The sequence below is a fragment of the Pteropus vampyrus genome, unplaced genomic scaffold (genome assembly GCF_000151845.1).
Source record: "Pteropus vampyrus isolate Shadow unplaced genomic scaffold, Pvam_2.0 Scaffold71, whole genome shotgun sequence".
NCBI lineage: Eukaryota > Metazoa > Chordata > Mammalia > Chiroptera > Pteropodidae > Pteropus > Pteropus vampyrus.
Genome location: NW_011888852.1, coordinates 5,005,591 through 5,016,294, shown reverse-complemented (window position 1 = coordinate 5,016,294; position 10,704 = coordinate 5,005,591). Strand labels below are relative to the sequence as shown.

The 10,704-nt window shown below is 38.5% G+C and overlaps 1 protein-coding gene across 1 annotated transcript in view; it reads left to right on the top strand.

Annotated features, from left to right (window-relative positions):
* The first annotated feature begins 452 nt into the window (after positions 1–452).
* Positions 453–10,704, top strand: part of SMAD9 (SMAD family member 9) — a 43,147-nt gene continuing 32,895 nt past the window's right edge. Inside the window, exons 1-2 of the mRNA XM_011361833.2 lie at positions 453–518; positions 5,982–6,077. The gene's annotated coding sequence lies outside the window, so the exon portion shown is untranslated. The remainder of the gene's footprint in view (positions 519–5,981; positions 6,078–10,704) is intronic.

Below are 10,704 nucleotides of genomic sequence, written 5' to 3'. Positions count from 1 at the left end.
GCTATGTTTTATGACTCCTTAGCATGTGAAAATCTCCTCGTTAGTCTAGATTCAGTGACTAAATCTACATGGAAAGAATTTTTGTTGTGCACAGTAACTGACTTGGTTATTCACAGATATCCTCTTGGTTAATGGGTAATCCACCATAACCTCGTAAGGCACTTTTCTTATGTCTCTCTGGCCTGGGTGGCTCCAACAAGAGGTAAACTTCTTTCCAATTTAATCTTTCAAGTCAGTGGCACAATCAAGCCTCATTACCCGGTAATGCCATTTTGTATATATCTCAACAATGGTATCATCATCATTGACAAAAATATTTCCAACATGATCTGGACTCTATGTCATTCTTCTGGGCGTATTTTCCTGGCTCAAGAATGTACAGAGCTGATCACAATGGATGAATTCACTTTTACTCCTGTACAGATTCTGTTTCTGTTGTGTTTTCTTTTTAGTTTCTGGATTCTTTCTCAACAGCGAGAATCTGCAATGGAGGTCTAAAGAAGTACGTGGCTTACACGGTGAGAAAGCAGATGCCACATGAAATGGAAGGAGGATTTGAATTTATAGTGCAGAAATATTAAGTTTAATTGGTATCATTTCCTCAGTTATACCATATCTGCATTTTCAAGAGACTTCTACCTGTAGAAACCGTAACGAGCTGGAGCAGTTCAAGTTCATGCCCCAGAGTCCATCCACCTTCAGGCTAGGGAACAGGGGAACTGTCCTATGAGTACCAGCTACAGATCATGGGTCTCACTGGGCCTGGTACCATGAGGAAAATCCATTGCCCCAGGCTGGCCCAGAGTTTCAGACTCTCTGTGATGAAATCACTCTTTTGCCACCTTGTTTAAAATAAGAATAAAACAAAGCCTAAAATAGCCCCCCAAATATCTTTTATTACACTTTTAAGACTCTAAATATTTTGAAGGAGTTTAATGGCATTTTTTACTGACTTAGATTCTTTTAATTCTTTAGAAAATGAAGGTTTTGAATCTGGGAAGCTGTTCAGTTTTAGTACATAGCACAGCACCAAGCACATGGTAGAAACTCAGTAAATATTTGTTGACTGAATCAAAGAATGAGTGAAAATGTTGAGAATTACTTCAGGATGGCTTCCCATAGGATATTTTAAAGAGCTTTTTAGAAATAATCCCTATTCCTTCCAGTGCATCTAAGCTCAAGTGAAGATAGAAAAATGGTTTAAGTCATACTGGGCATATGGTCATTCTTCTGAATTTCTCAGAGGACCAAAGTCGAAAAGAGGAAAAGTGAAAGGTCACTTGTGTTTACCATAATTGGGTTTATGGCTAGAGTTATGGAAATTAATTTAAAGATTTAGAGGGTGATAAGCCCCATATATATTACTTGTTTGTTGACATATGAGAAGTGCTGAATGAAAAATAGGGAAAGTTTTGAAACATGTTTTTGCCCTCTGTGTGGCGTGGTTGCGATGCATGGTTCTGACATTCCAGTTTTAGGCTGAGCCGCCTTTATTATTTATTTATTACATAGAAGGTGTGTGTGTGTGTGTGTGTGTGTGTGGAGCTCATTTCCTTAACACTCATCAGGGTTAAAAAATGACACCAAGGCTGTCCTGAGATGATTTCACAGCAACGAGAAGGTAGAAATATACCTAGTTACCTACAAAATCAACCTTAAAACACTCTTTAAAAAAGAGAAGTATCCCTTTTCCAAATGTGAGCTAAGCTATTCTACATGGATTTTCTTTTCTTCTGTTATTTAGAACAATACAGCTTATCTGTTTTCTGAAGGACATACTGGGAACATTTTTAAAAGTGGTTTATTGACTATATCAATGAAATAATACTTTTTTGTATTGCTTACAAAAAATCTGGAACAGCTTTTAAAATTCTTAAAGTTTTAAGGATGTTTGGTGTTTTGATGGGCAGAGTTTATAAGATAAAGTGTCCTCAAACTAATTTGATTTGCGCTGCAGTTTGCTAACAATGATGTTCTTTAGTGCCCCACAAAAACGTTTAGAGAAAATGGCCAGAATACATTTTTAAAGTTAGAATTATATTTTAAAAGTAAAATGTAAAAGTGAGATCTCTTAAGTCTACTAAAGAGTCTACATTGTTCCTAAAGAGTTAAATATATCTTTAAAAGCAAAAATTTGTAAAGTTTAGCAGTTAACTCTAGCAACTGCAACATCAAGTACTTGGTAAATATTTATTGAAAAAAAGGATATTTATTTTTGAAACGCTGTACATGTTTCAGATTTTTGTAAATCGAATCATACTTTTACATTTGTTATGAATCATTTTGTAAGACAAATAATCTCTCCCAAATTTATATTTATAGTAAACTCAGATTTTCTTAGGTCAGAATTGCTTTGAGTAAGGATACCTCTAAGATGCCTGTGTTGCATCTAAGATCTAGTTTATTCTTTTTGAGGTTGCTAAGGTACAGAGGTTTGATTTTTTTTTTTTAAGGATAACAGTTATTCATCAGTTTATAAACAATTCAGTAAAAATAGATTTCTAAGGATCTTCAATTTGTAGTTGATAAATTATTCATGCTGAAATAGTTTGCCTTGATTCTTATTCTCCTTGAGAATGTAGAATGTTTAATATGTAGAATCAACATATTAAAAGTTACAAATATAAGAGAAAAGAAAGTATTGCACTGTCAATAATGAAATAGTATACATTTGTGCATACGTGAAATTTCAATCAGAGCACTCTAATACAAATAATAAAATGCATTAAAATTTGGCCTAAATGAAGAATAAGCTCTAAGTCACACACAGTCTATTTTGTGGCAACCCTATTTGTGTCTCATTGTGAGTCAAAGGCCTTTTTCATTTCTATTATCTTGTTTGTCTGCTGAATTCTGTAATTCTGTAATTAAAGCTTTAGGATAAGTAAGAGCTCCTTTTGAATGGGTTGTCTTTGTAAGATGTTTCTACCTACTAAGTGGGAATGTAAGACTTACCTGGGGAATGAAAAACATGGAGCCACATTTGAGAGTAAATCACACTGATTTTTGAATGGATACTGGGAATCCAGTCTTCTTGTAGTTTTACCAAGAGCTAAACCAAAATCTGTAGACATCTCAGAGAGACTAATCATGGTACTGCTTCAAAATGTGGTGGCGGGAGGGAAGTTAATCTTTGTTAATAAAAAGTTTATGCAGAAAGAAGTTCAGGTATGAAGCAGAATCAATGCTTGAGAAAGCAATAGACACAATATTTCCCACTGTTTTACTCTTCTTCTCTGTTATCTATCGATTGTGATCTTTCTGACTCTGGAGGTATTTTCCAGTCGATACGAAGTTTAAAAAGTACGTAAGTGACGAATCTTCCACCCTTCTCTCCCACCACCATTCCCTTTCCAAAAGTAACTGATGTTGTTAGTTTTTGTACATCCTTTCAGAGTTATGAATGTGATTTATCTCCAGCCCCTTCCTCTAAGTTATTATATTAAAGGATTCAAAAGATAAGGAACATAAGAAATGTAAATAGTCTGTATTACCATTTCAGAATTTCTTCTGACTGCCTAATTTCCAAGTGCTGACTGGTATGCTCATCACAAAAAATATTTAGAAGTGTTACTTTTTACCCACTTAAGAGCACAGCCTACTTGGTAGGAATGTGACCAGTTTACAGTTTGAGAGTTTATCGTAAGCGATATTTTTGCGACTCTAATAGTTAAGTGCCCAAGTACCTGCTAGGCTGTACTGCTTCTTGATCCAGATCTGGTCACCTCCTTGTGACCAGAGAGTCCAGTGGTAAAGGACACAGGTTTTGGGTTGAGTGGTGAGCAAACCTCATGTTTCATGAGTAGAGCTACTTTTTCTGCAGCTCCTCAGAGGAGGAGCCTACAATGGCTTTGTTGTCAGCCATGCTGACTGACTGGTCCCCGCAGGAACTTGCCTTTTGTTTTCTACCAAGTATTTCAGAACACACTCCCCATTTACCACCTTTCTTTGTGCCTCAAATCTCTGCCCCCACCAGTCTTACTCAGATTTCTCAAGATAATCTTGGAGAAGGGATGCTCTCATCTTCCTGTGACCAGATGGACAAACCTAGCTGTGTCTGCCCTTATTCTCTCCTCTTCCCGTCTGTGGTCCCCCTTCCTCTACCTTTTGCAATGTGAATCTCTTCTTTTTGCTGATAAATTCCTCTTGATCTGTAAGATGCTCTGCAGAAGCCCTCATCTTAAAACAACAAAACTAAATAATACATCACCGATCTCACCTTCCTCAGCAGCACTCACCCCTGTCTGTCTCCCTGCTAGTCTCCCATCCCACCCTTCTCCATGGAAGCAGCCAGTGTGATCATTTAAAACTATGCCAAATCATTTAACTTCTTTGCTTTCGAAACCCATTCAAAGGCTCCCCTTTGTACTTAAAATCTATTTTCCATATATCGCCTTCAGGGTCCAGTACGAGCTGCCTCCAGTCTCCCCCCAACCTCCTGCCTCACCTCCAGCTGCTCACCTCCTTGCCCATTCCTTTCCTTCAGTTTCCCAGACGCACCAAATTCTCCCATCCCTGCGCGACCGTCTGAGAACTTCTGCCTGGAATTCTCATTCCACAACCGCTGAAGAGGCTGGCACTTCCTCATCCTCTCAGTTTGTTACCTCCTCAGTGAGTTCCTCACCAGTAGATCCAAGGAGGTCCCTCACCCTTGCTTTTCTCTATCCCTGTGCCATGTCTGTTGACTGTGTAATACTCCATGGTTTATTAACATTGGCCTGCTTAATATCAAGACAAGACTCTAAGTTCCATGAGGGTCAGGGCCACGTCTGCGTTGCTCGCCACTAGGCGTTGCTTGGACCGTTGTAAGCATTCCTAGTAGCTTTGTTTGTTGAGACGTATGAATGATGAATACTGCCTTACAAACCAAGGCTTGGCTCTGGTTATCCTTTCCTTTACAGAGAGCCAGTCTTTCGGTTGTGCTACGTGCCCCTTTAGAATCACGGCCTTTTGGAGGTTGAAGAGACTTTGGAGGGCTTCTACTTCCTGTCGTGCATGCCCCTTCCCTCATCATCATGCTTTTCAGTGGAGCTCAGACCCAGCCTTGGGTTCTGGCGCTCTGTTGCTCAGTCTCAGCATGAGGGCGGAGGCAGCCAGTGTTGCCTTCCTCCCGTCTCCTCTGGGGGCAGGATTCTGTTGCAGTGACTGAGGCGGTGGGACTGGATGGAGCCAGAGTGCTGGGGTCTGAATGCTTTCGCTGCCACTTACTAGCTGTGTGATCTTTTGCAAGTTGTTTAATTTTCAGTGTGCCTCAGTTTCCTCATATGTAAAGATCACTTCGGGTTATGCCTTACGATACAAACCTGTGACTGCCACTCCTTTGGAGCATGTAGGGATAATAGACTAGTTTAAGTGAGGACAGTTTGAAATACATACATCTGTGTGTGTGTGTGTGTGTGTGTGTGTGTGTGTGTGTGTGTGTGTGTGTGTGAGCCTGGTTTCTCATCAAGAAAGAAACCAGTACAGCAATAAGACTTCTTTTGGGCATTCTTTTGAATGTTTTTACCCTTTGAAGGCACTTCTTATTGTTGTATTAATTACTGGTTTACAAAAAGTGTTGCTAATGTACTCAAGGAAACAGTCTGTTCCTTTAAAGGAATTAAGTATTCCTTCGGCAACTGTGTCCATATTCTAAATTTGGTTAGTGAACCAAGTTTTATAGAGGGGATACCAAGGTTTACTTAATGTTAGTCCTGAGTTATAGGGTCAAAATTGATAAGGTTGAAATAATGAAACGAAGATGTTCTGTCATGGTGGATGATTTTAGAGTGGGCCCTTCCAGAATGGGCAAGTGATGACCCCTGGGCTGACTGCTGTACAGCTGGAAGGTGATGTAGACCTTTCTTGGCCACAGTGACCGAGAAGCAGTGCTCAGGAAGGATTGTCCAAAGATTCCATTTGTTCAGTGCTTGGGCATGGACACAGAGCAGCCAACAACATATCCATTGTAAACAATACTTTTTGAATTTTATTTTCTTCAGGATTAAAATCACCAATTGAATCTTACAAGGAGTGGAAATAATCTCGAGTAACTGCTAACAGGAGTTGGATTTAAACTGACAACTTAAAAATAGAAGGTTCGTATCACCCTAACTTTGATCCTGCCTGGCAAATTTGATTTTAGTGTGGAATTATGTACACTTAAATCATGGTGTATGCATGTGGTCAGTGCCGCTTTTCTTGTAAACAGTCCTGTTTATTTTAAAAACTTGAAAATGATAAGTTGTTTTGCTCACTCGGTTGGGGTTTATTGTAAAACCCAGATGCCAGAAAAAGAGAGCACTGTTTTTGTGCTTGAGAGCACATGAAGGGGACCATGAGTGAACTGGTGAAGGGACAGTCATGGTGCTTTTTTTTCTCTTCTGCCTGAAGAAGGAAAGCTCTGATGGTCGACCAATGGCATTGGTGGCAATTGGGAATGTGAAGGCCTTGGTGAAGGTGTCTAACACCATAATACATTTTCATTCTTATTCCTTAATGGCAATAAAAATAATGCTAGAAAGAAACAATGCTAGAGAGAAAAGTAGGAATTGTGTTGTGTTGGTAGATGACATTTATTATTAAAAGGAGAAAAAGTTGAGAACCATATGATTTCACTCATATGTGGGATATAAAACTGAAAGCATCAGACGAACAAGACAGAAACTCATGGACACGGACAACAGTTTTGTGAGGTTGGAGTGGGGAGGTAGATAAGGGTAAAGAGGGTCAAATATATGGTGACAGAAGGAAATTTAACTTTGGGTGGTGGACACACAATGCAATAAATATATGACATATAATTGTACACTTAAAACCTATATAACTTTATTAATAAATTTATAAAATAAGTAAAATAATAAAATAAAGTAAAAGTCAATTTGACAACCATGGAAGAAAAATTATTGTTTTGCTCTGCTCTGTGCATTACAGCTTCATGAGTGACGGTCTCTTCCTCGGACTTCCCGGGGTGGGGCAACGTAGCTTAACAGCAGCTGATGAGCCCTGCAATCCCATGCGGCACTTGTAGCCACAACCATGGCATCATGGAAGCATCACCTAGCCCCTCTTGATCTGCAGATGAGGAAATAAGGTGGCCCAGAGGGACCGTATAACTTGCCAAAGATCGCACAGTTGATGTGTAACAGGGATACACAAATTTTCTTACAGAAGTGAGAATTTAGCCACAAAAAAATTGTCAGAAAACTATTCTAACCCACCAAGTTAGTATATTTTTTATTTTTTTTTTTACCTTTTTTTTTTCACCCAACAATTTTTTGTTTATGGTGACATTGGTTAACAAAATCTGGTAAGTTTCAGGTGTACAATTTAACAGTAAGACATCTATATATATATATTGCATTTGTGTATTCACTACCCACAGATTTCTTTCTGTCAGCACATATTTGACTCCTTTTATCCCAACTACCTCCCCGCTAGTTTTTTTTTAACTGACTTAAATTCCTCCAAGTACCTCTCAGTTGTCATCCAGGAATCCTTACAGAACCCCTTGCATTGGCCATGGATGACGACTCTGTAGCTCTTGCTATACTTTGTAGAAATTATCTGATCATGTGTTTGTTATAAATCCTTCCTGTACATTCATCTTTAAAAAATAGAGCATAATTTAAAGTTTATTTTGTTTCAAACTTTTTTGTTCTTTATAGTAATGGAGTAACTACAAGCAATATCAACAATCCCTCCTATTTTTGCTAGAGTTTTATTTATTTATTTATATGGTGACATTGGTTAACGAAATCCAATAAGTTTCAACTGTACACTTTAACCATAAGGCATATATATATATATTTACTCTGTATGTTCATCTCTCATAGTTAGATTTCTTTCTATCATCACATATTTGATCCCCTTTACCCTGTCTACCTCCCTCACCCGCCTCCCCGCTACCCTCTGGTACCCCTTAGTCCATTGTCCATGTCCATGAGTCTCTGTTTGTTTGTCCTATTCATTTGTTGCTTTTAGGTTTATATCCCATATGTAAGTGATATCATGTGATTTTTCAACTTTTTCTGTCTGGCTTATTTCACTTAGCATGATTATATCGAGGTCCATCCATGTTGTCGCAAATGGCAGTATTTCATCTCTTCTTATGGCTGAGTAATATTTCATTGTATGTATGTACCACAGCTTCTTTATCCCATCATCTATCGTAGGACACTTCGGTTGCTTCCATGCCCTGGCCACTGTGAATAATGCTGCTATGAACATCGGTGTGCAAATATCTTTACAGATATGGGTTTTCAAGTCTTTGGAGTAAATACCCAGGAGAGAGATTGCTGGATCATATGGTAGATCAATTCTTAGTTTTTGAGGAACCTCCATACTGTTTTCCATAGTGGCTGTACCAATTTGCAGTCCCACCAGCAGTGTATGAGGGTTCCTATTTCTCCACATCCTCTCCAGCATTTGTTACTGCTTGTTCTGTTGATTATAGCCATTCTACCAGGTGTGAGATGGCATCTCATTGTGGTTTTGGTTTGCAATTCCCTAATAGCTAGCGATGTTGAGCGTCTTTTCGTATATTGATTGGCCACTTGTATGTCCTGTAGGGAGAAGTGTCTGTTCAGGTCCTCTGCCCATTTTTTGATTGGATCATTACAGTTGATTTTTAATGACCTCTGAAAGTGCTCTTTATAAAATATTATGCTGTGACTGGAGAATGGTGTTTTCAGGACATCATGGTATGTTAGAGCATATATTCTATGGGCTTTTAATTGATCTGACACAGGTTGACACCGCTGAACAAATTTGGGTGGGGTGCGGATCTGCGCGGTTGATATCAGTGTGACAGCTCGCTAAAGGCGAGCAAGGCTCTTTGTTCCACTAGTGGCTAAAACATTATAGGAATGAGAATGAAATAACCTTTGTGAGCTTTAAACCGCTCCCTTGGACAAATAGGAACTGCTAACACAGACAAGAACCTGAAATCTTAGTGTTAGTGAGATTCCAAGATTGATGCATTTTGTTACATTTACTTTATTAAAAGTATATCAAAGATACAAACAAGTGTAGAAAATAATATTTCGAACATCTGTGTACCTACCAGTTATCCTTATTGTTATTTTCTATTCTTTTCCTTCCCTGCCCAGAGATCACTATTACAAATTTGATGTTTACTACTCTGAGATTCTAAATATGACTCTTTGATGCATCCCTCAATGCAACAGTCCCTGAGTAATGGGACAGGAACTATGTCTTTTGGCAACAAAACCATAGTTTTGGAGCTGTTGTGAGACCATTATAAAGATTTGAAATGTGCCAGTGAGACCAGATTGCGGAGCCAAATTCTCAGACCCTAGATTTTTGACTACCATTGACTCTTGAATAACATGGGTTTGAACTGTGCGGGTCCATGTATACACGGACTTTTTAAAATAAATGCTTATACTGTTTTCAGTCTGCAGTTGGAAGTTTGCGGATGTGAAAGGCCAACTGTATATATTGATTTATGCCATTTTATATATAGGAGACCTTATCATTAGTGGATTTTGGTGTCTGTGGGTGGGGGAGATGTCCTGGAACCACCCCCCGTGGATATAAAGGGTAATTAGAGAATCAAAAGTTGTATGCAGATTTTCAACTGGGGGTGCAGGTTGGGGCCCCAATCCCCATGTTGTTCAAGGATCAAATGTGGTCAGTATTTCTTCAAGGGAGGAGGAGGGATTGTGGCTCCTCCTCCTCCAACAGACATGGTTTAAGGAACGGTATGGTTTAGAGGTAGTACTTTTTAAACTGATTCTAATTCATAATAATAAATAAGTTTTGTATTGTGACCCTTGACACATGCACATATTCACACACACACATTCACAGAAGAACACATTTAAAAACTATTTTCTAACCATTTATTTTTTTTTAAATCTTTTTTCAGTTACATTAGCATACAATATTATATTAGTTTCAGGTGTACAACATGGTGATTAGACATTTATGTAACTTACGAAGTGACCACCCTGATAAATCCAGTACCCATCTGATACCATATATAGTTATTAGCATATTATTGACTATATTCCTTATGCTGTACTTCACATCCCCATGACTGTTTTGTAACTACCAATTCGTACTTCTTAATGCCTTCGCCTTTTCACCCTCTTCCACCCTCCTCCCATCTGGCAACCATCAAAATGTTCTCTGTATCTGAGTTTGTTTCTGTTTGTTTATTTTGTTCTTTAGATTCCACATGTAAGTGAAATCATATGGTATTTGTCTTTATCTCATGTTACAGATGGCAAGATTTTATTCTTTTTTATGGCTGAGTAATATTCCATTGTATGTATGCACCACCTCTTCTTTATCCATTTATTCATTGATGGACACCCAAGTTGCCTCCATATCTTGGCTATTGTAAATAATGCTGTAATGAACTTATAGATTCATATGTCCCTTCAAAGTAGTGTTTTGGGTTTGTTCGGATAAATACTCAGAAGTAGGATTCCTGGGTCCTTCTTTGTCTCTTGTGATAGCCTTGGTTTTAAAATCTATTTTGTCTGGTATAAGTATTGCTACCCCAGCTTCCCCCCCCACCCCCCGCCCATTTTCATGAAATATCTTTTTCCATCCCTTTACTTTTAGTCTGTGTGTCTTTCAATCTGAAGTGAGTCTCTCGTAGGCAGCATATGTAAAGGTGTTGTTTTTTTATCTATTTAGTCACCCCGTCTTTTGACTAGAGCATTCAGTCCAATCACATTCAAATCAATTGTT